The sequence below is a fragment of the Lycium ferocissimum genome, chromosome 3 (genome assembly GCF_029784015.1).
Source record: "Lycium ferocissimum isolate CSIRO_LF1 chromosome 3, AGI_CSIRO_Lferr_CH_V1, whole genome shotgun sequence".
Taxonomy (NCBI): Eukaryota; Viridiplantae; Streptophyta; class Magnoliopsida; order Solanales; family Solanaceae; genus Lycium; species Lycium ferocissimum.
The window spans coordinates 35,196,247-35,204,503 of NC_081344.1; the positions used below are offsets into that span (position 1 = coordinate 35,196,247).

Genomic DNA, 8,257 nt, shown 5'->3' on the forward strand with positions numbered 1-8,257 from the left:
TATTTTCCAGATCAAGATTCAGCTTCTTTGGGTGGTAGGAATATGATCCCAACCCAACAAGTGAATTTACTGTCTCCACATAACCTTCCATGTCCTCAGCATCAAAGTTAACAAGAATACCAGCTAGAGCTTCACCCAAACTTTCTTCTTCCATCTTGAACTCCACTGCTTCATCAATAACATCAAACGAATCAATTACCGAAATGCTCTCGTAAGCACTTGGTAACTTCATCCCCTTGCTAGCCTGAAAAGTCACTTCTTCATCGTTGACTCGGAACTTGATTTCATTTTTCTCCGAATCCATCAGAGCTCTCCCTGTAGCAAGGAAAGGTCTCCCCAGAATAATAGGAATGTCCCGATCAACAACACAGTCAAGAATCACAAAATCAGCGGGCAACATAAAATCACCAACCCGCACAAGTACATCATCAACCACCCCAACAGGTCTTTTGATAGACCTATCAGCCATTTGTAACCTCATAGTAGTCGGCCTTGGCATCCCCAAACCTGATTGTTTGTATATAGCAAGGGGCATCAAATTAATACTCGCCCCATTATCACACAAAGCACGAGCAAAATCATGGTGCCCAACAGAACAAGGAATGGTGAACGCCCCAGGATCTCCCTTTTTCTGAACAGTAGTAGTTGAGATGATGGAACTCACAGTGTGAGTCAAACTTACGGTTTCATGTTGAACCATTTTCTTCTTGGTCAGCAGGTCCTTCAAATATTTAGCAAAATCGGGCATCTCCTTGACAGCTTCCAAGAAGGGAAAATTTAGAGATAACTGCTTCAACTGATCATAAAACTTCTCGAACTTAGCATCTTCCTTCTTCTTTACCAACCTCTGAGGAAAGGGAGGTTTAGATTTGAAAAGCTGAGTCAAAGGGCGGAGAGCCCCTTTTACGGCTCTTGCTTGCTCGTGTTATCGCATCCTTCACTAGCTCTGGAATATCAGCAACCTTCTTGTCAGTAGATTCTCATCAACAATAATGGGTGCTTCAGACTGCACCTCATCCTCTTCATCTATTGTCTCAAGATCAACCACCTTCTTATCAGCCCCTTGGAGTATTTTACCACTCCTAGTAGTGATGGCAAACACACGGTCTACACCGCCTCCCCCATTCTTTGGATTTGGAATAGTGTCACTCGGAAGTCCTCCCTTTTTAGGAGGGTGCTGCTCTCTAGAAATATCCCTCATCTGTGATTCGAGCTTCTGAATAGCCGCTGTATAGGAACCCACTGTCTCTGTCAGCCCCAGATAAAGTCCTCTCAGACTTAGACTGATTGGCCAGAATCTTCTCAAGCATTGATTCAACCTTCGAACTACCTTGCTCTGTTGACTGCCCTTTCGGTGGTATATAAGGATTGGAACTCTTGTTCCCAAAATTGTTACTGTTGTTGTAGCTCCCTTGGTTCGCACCACCATAATTATTGTTGTAGTTCCCAGAGTTGTTATAAGCACCTTGACCTTGCTGAGGTCTCCATTGATTCTGACTCTGATAACCACCTTGGTAGTTCTGTCTTTGGTAACCCCCTTGAGAGTTATTAACATAATTAGCATCTTCAACCTGCATAGGGGGCCCATCATGGAACGGACCATCTTGAGTATGGTACATCCCTTTTGGTAAAACTGTATCATCCTCACAAACATTTACCTTCTTGATCTGGGATTCATCAAACTTCTTCGTTAGCAAGGAAATATTTGTTGCAAGTTCTGCCAATGTTTGCTGGGTATCTTGATTCTCCTTTACTATATTCTATATCATAGCATTACCAAACGGTACCACATCGCATTGTTTGAGTGCCAAGCCGATTATGAGTCGTCGGCTTGTTAAGTATGTTGGTCACCGTCGATAAGATTTGTTCATGAAACAACCATCAGCTGCATTATTAGCAACTGACTGCGTCACTGGATCTAGCCCTCGGTAGAACTTCTCCATTAGTATGTGATCCGAAAAACCATGATTTGGGCTCTTCTGCAAATACTCCTTGAATCTCTCCCAGGCTTCATATAGTTGTTCCCCCGGTCGCTGCTTAAATTCATAGATCTTGTCACGAATTTCAGCCTTCTTGCTAGGGGGGTACCATTTTGTGAGAAAAGCAGCCACCATCTCTGCCCATGAAGTAATCGAATTTCGGGGCAGCTTCTCAAACCATGTTCTTGCCTCTCCAGTTAAGGAATATTTGAATAACCTCAACCGAATAGCATCTTGTGGAACGTTGTTCTGGATGTGATTAGCACACACATCCACAAAATTCTGCAAATGACGTTGAGGGTCATTCTCGGTAGAGTTCCGAAAGTATCCCTCAAGCTTCAACAACTGGTATAGAGAGGAGTCAATTTTCACAGTAGCAGCTCCAACTCGAGGCTGAACAATAGCAGATGCATAGTCCTCCTCTGGAACAAGATCAGCGAAAACATTCTCATCATCTGAATCATTCGCCTGATTGTTCAACCGATTCCCCTAGTTACCAGCACGTTGATTTTGCTGATTCTGATTCATGTTCACCTGGTTTACACATAGTAGCAAACAAGGTGTGATGGAATAAGCAAAAGACTTCAATAAAGCAAACACTATTTAGTAATTTCAAAACCGTATTCCCCGGCAACGGCGCCAAAATTTGATACGCTCAAATTACACCTATTAATGGTATAACGCGGACGTTGTCAAATATAGTAACCCAACAAGGTTGGGGTCGAATCCCACAGGGAATATGGTGTGAAAAGGTTACTAAAATCGTAGGATGCTATGTTTAGGTCTAATGTCTTAATCCGATGATTTTGGTAAAAGTTGGGTTTTTAGTGACTAATTGCTAACTATTGCTTTGGTTGTGAATTTATGGTAAAAGAAACTAAGGTTGTGTCCCCGTTAGATAGAGTGTATGATCATGGGTATTGATCTTGATATACTTCTAATGGATCATTATATGAATGCACTTAATCTCTATATGAATCTCTACTATTTCCCAATAAATAAAGATTATCTCTTTCTATGATTTTCCCAAATATAAGAAAGTAACTATGAAGAACGATTAATCATGCCAAGTAAATTCTTCTTATTCCTAAGTGAATTTATTAAACAAAGTTTAAAGCTTTGAGTCCTTGTTATTTATTCTTACCAACCCTAATTATTTTCCCAAATAAATCAAGGTTTATGGCTTTAATCAATGTTTGCAACCATTAATTATGAATGAAGAATGAAGAATAAATAAACCCTAATAATCCATTATATGTATATCAATCACAAACCCAATCACAAACACCCATCAATTGGGTTCACAACCCTAGTAAGGGAAATTAGCTACTCATAGAAGGAAAAGAACAATAAGAAGTAATGGAAATCATAATGCTTACAATTGATTGCTTGGAATTGAAGAGAAATTAATTGCAATTGTTTGTAATCTCCAAAAGACTTCAAAACTATGAATAGCTAATGCTAAGGAAAATAAAATTGAGTTCTGTTGTGAATACATGTACAAGAAACCTAAAATAAGGTATTTATAAGAGTCAAAGCCGTGCAAAATTGGATTGACAAAATTGCCCTCGACGGACCAATGTACGGACCGTACATTTTATACGGTCCGTAGAATCAGTGAAAGTCTTCCGTAAAATCTCCTCCAGTTGTCAGATGTACGATCCACTTTTACGGACCGTAAATATTATACGGTCCGTATAACTTGCCCGTAAATCCTCTTCTCTTTAAGACTCCTCTGGAACCAACATACGGTGAGTTTTACGGACCGTAAATATTATACGGTCCGTACTTCTGCCTGGACTTCCACTTCATGTCAAGATCCATTATGTTAAGCATTCACGATGGCATTTACGGACCGTGAATATTCTACGGTCCGTATGTTCCTCCGTATAACTCGGGTCTTTGCTCAAAACAAGTAAAACTTATAGCCAAAAAGTAAATTTCTTTCTTTGAACATCTTTTTCACTCCATTTCCACGACTTGCTCCCGAAATACGTTAAATATCTGGAAGATGATTGTTCTTGCTTCTCTTCACAACATGTCACAAACACATCAAAATGTTCTACATCTTATTTATATTATTAAGTTGGTTTAAAGGTTTAGTAACTAAAGGAAAAGAATAAAAGTAAACAAAGCTGAATTTGAACTATAGAGTTTTGGGTGGATTTAAGATTAATTTGAATGTAATTCCTTGATTATGACTTTTGATGTTATTATTTTTGTTTTGGAGTTGTGTTTAAGTTATGAATCCTTCCACTAGCTCGTTAATTAAACTAGTTTGAACTTAAGAGTGTTTTCAAGACTTAACCTTAGAACTTGGTAGAGGGGAGAGAACGTTAAGTAGTTAAGGAGACGTAAACGTATGTTAAGGCTAACCCTTTCTTTCTAAAGGCATGATTCCCTTATTGTGAACCCATACATTATATCCACAATGTCCTATTTCCTTGAAATGCTAGAAGCTCATGATTCTCAAGGTTCTTATGACATTGTTGATAAAAGTTCCCGATGATGATCATGATAATGATGATGATGATGATGATTCCATTTCTAGACATACCAAAGCTTATAGTTCTTGATGTTCTCATGATATTATTAAGCTTGTTCCATGACTATTGATTTTATTCATTGTTGTTGATCTCATCTTATGATAATTGTTCTTTCAAGGTGAGATATAGTGATGATAATGAACCCATAGTAGAAATCGGAGGTTACCGACCTTACGTCACTCCGATAGAGTGGTAACGTTTTATTTGCGCTCTCAGGCATGCTTTATATATATGTAGCTATTTTATCACACCAAGCCACGCTATAGTCCGCCGGGTACGACACGTAGATGTGCATACCACTACAGTGGGTACGTTATGATGTTTGTTGACACCTAATTTTGGCTCAACGTGCTTAAAATTCACGTTTCGGATGGTCCTGATTCGTTCAAGAGCACGAAATAGCTTTTTACACATTTTTACATTTTTCGACAATTTATTGATGTTTATCCTTATTTTAGGAATTTTATCAATTTATTGTTATTTTTAAGAATCATTATTTTTGCACGTGTACAGCGTAATTCTACCATTTTGTGCAATTAATAATGGTCTCTTTATTTATAGCAGTACATTTTTATATCTTATACATTAATATATATATATATATATATATATATATATTCTATACTTACATTATTATTTATACATATATTAATAAACTATATTTTAGTACAGTCCATTAGTGTCGAGAAAATCGGAGTAATTAATTTTTAAACGCAGAGCAAAAATTCGATGAAGTTAAGGTCTCGTCACCTTTTAAAAAGTTGACATTTGAGGTGATGGTTTGGGTTCTTGATCCATTAGTTAATACATTTTTAAACACGGGTTAAAAGGGGTAAAGGGGACAAGAGGGGGAGTTCTTTTATTTTTTGGACAAAAGAAGGTATTTATTTACATTATAAGAAAAGGGAGGGGGCTAAATGAATGCACACAAGTTATTATACATTTTTCAATTTTTTCTCTGTTAAAGAAACCCTTAAAAGGGTTATCTCTTTTCCTCTCCATCTTCTTGACAACAACAACACCTTCTGATCATCTTTTCCGGCGAATTCAAGATGTCGGAGAAATCAACGACAACACCAAACACCCACTGCTCCTTGCCTTCCTCCTCTCTACATCTCTCTCATCTTTTTCTCCTTCACTGCAGCCACGTCGTCGCGTCACCACCCACGCCGACGAGCTGGCCCATCTCCGGTGTACTCCATTAGAGCTCCGATGAGCTCCACCACGGAGCAACCAACCAGCAGCCCGTTCCTCCCTTTCCCCTCTTTCCCGTAACTGCTCTGATGAGCTAAGACCAGCCACCCACGAACCAAATAGTTCCCTTCATCTTCCTCGCTGCTCCAGTGAGGAGCTTCTAGCTCCGGTGAACCGGAGCAGCCACCAAACCACCCACCATGCTCAACACCCCCATTTCGTCTCCCTCTCTCCAAAAATGTCGTCCGTCTCCATCACTGTCGCAGCTCCGACGAACAGCCAGCAACCAAACACCACCACTGTTCTCCACTACTCACCAACACTCCAACCCTCTTTGTACCACCAACACACCCCCACTGCTTTGCAGCCATCTCCGACCAACACTACCACTTGCACACTACCTCATAATTATAGTTTTTATTCTCTCTACATTATTTTAGGAAGACTTGTCAACATAAGTAGTTTATTTTTCTCTACATATTTTACATTATCTCTACACTTGTAGATATTAGTCTTTACACTTTCCAATATTTCATTCACATATGTACATACAATCACACTGTCTCATATTTTTCTATGATCACATATACTTTTTTTTTCTTTACACATTTTGTATGCATTTTAATCACCTGCACACACTAACATTAGATATATATATATATATATTTCCACACACTTTGTTTACATTTTTACTTACACACACATATATACACACTCATTCTTATTAGCATAATAAAACACGCACATACAGAGGCATAAAAGAGGGATCTTTCACACACAGTTTGGCTTTATTTGTGCCTTCCTTCTGTTTTGGTCAACAAAAAAAGAAAAGAAAAGGAAATAGTCTCTCTTTGTCTCTCTCGTAGGAAGAGGAGAAGAGTATCAATTGTAGTAGTAGCAGTACATACTCTTTTATTTTTGTTCTTTCAACAACTCTTTTTGCAATTTTTGTTTATCACATTAGTCAATTTGTCACCATCGTTTCAAGGATTTTGTTGTTGCTTCGTAGTTGGATATATATAAATTTTTGTATAATAATATTTTGAGTTTGTAGTTATTTTTGTGATAGATTTAACTGATTTGAGCAAGATGTTATATTTTTGGCCGACGAAGAAATTTTCGTCGATTTCCAAGGCCTCCCATGTACAAAAGACGGGTTTTTATTTTAAGTTTATTCATTATTTCTTTAATTCATTTGATGGTTATTTATTCTCTTACTAACACTTTTTCTAAGTGTTTATACAGGTACTCGGAGACACATCCCGAAGACAACACTCGGAAGAAACCCGAAGACTTCATTGAATCCTTGTTTGTATTTACTTTCGCGCGCGTTATTTAAAATTTTACAAAACATAAACTCGTAGTATAGTGAAAACTTTATTTTTGGAAAACCGGTTGATATATTTATTTACTTGTCGCCTTGTTTGTTTAACTTAAAATTTGCCATTCGCTCTAGGCAAGACTTAGGCCGTCAATACTTTCATAAATAGATTAAATTGACTTGGTATAAATGTTTCGTTAATTAAATTCACACTTTTGATGTTTAGGCAAAAATACTAGTCCATCCTTTATTTTATATTCTTTATACACTTTTAATACAACTTACATTTTATATTGTTTCGTGTACACTAATATATATTTTAGTTAAGTTAAATCCACATTTGACGCAAGGTAAATATTAAGTCGTCCATTTACAAATCTTTTATTCTTTAGAGGCATTACACATTTTCACTCATTTTTTTTATCCACAATTCCTTATACTTATTTTTTACCAATACTTTTTACAATTCTTTTGTTCCTTATCTTTTGATAGGATATTCATTAAACAAACACTTTTTTTTTTTACGAAACGGTAGAAATAAGTCAAATCGACTTCACTTTTTTTCTGAATTCTTTTCTTATATAAGATCTCTACACTAATGAATATTCTTAAAGTCTTCTTACATTCTTTATGCATTGATATATCTAGTTATACAATTTTTTATACATTTTTTTTATTGATATACACTCTTTTATATTTGAAATACATTCTTTATATGTTTCACATACCTACATTCCTTTATATACATAGACATACATTCTTTATATACTTGATATATTTATTTTACATACTCTTGCATTTTTTTTATACATTCTTTACACTAACATATGTACACTCTTTATACTAACAGATATACTTTTATACTTACGAGGTACATTCTATGTATACTCTTTTATATATATTCTTTTTTAATATATATTCTTTATGAATACTTGATACTTGATATAAATACATTTTTATACACTGTATATACTTAGTATATTATCACCTAGTGTAGCTTTTCATGAAGTCATAACATTTTGAAAACATGTAATAATAATAATAAACAGATAGATAATCACCCTCTAGTGTTCAGTTAAACTAAGTTTAAGGACTGTCTTCGGATAAGCTCTGAGGGATGCTTAATACCTTCCCCTCGGGGTAAATAAAACCCTTATCTAGAATCTCATATGTTTCGTGGACTAAAAATCGAGTAGACACACAAATACATATAGGTT

General features: G+C 36.4%; 1 non-coding gene across 1 annotated transcript; it reads left to right on the top strand.

Annotated features, from left to right (window-relative positions):
* Nucleotides 1-1,959: 1,959 nt before the first annotated feature.
* LOC132051304 (small nucleolar RNA R71) lies at nucleotides 1,960-2,065 on the top strand. Its single transcript, XR_009413676.1, has one exon. It is a non-coding gene; the product is annotated as a small nucleolar RNA R71 (small nucleolar RNA).
* Nucleotides 2,066-8,257: the final 6,192 nt, after the last annotated feature.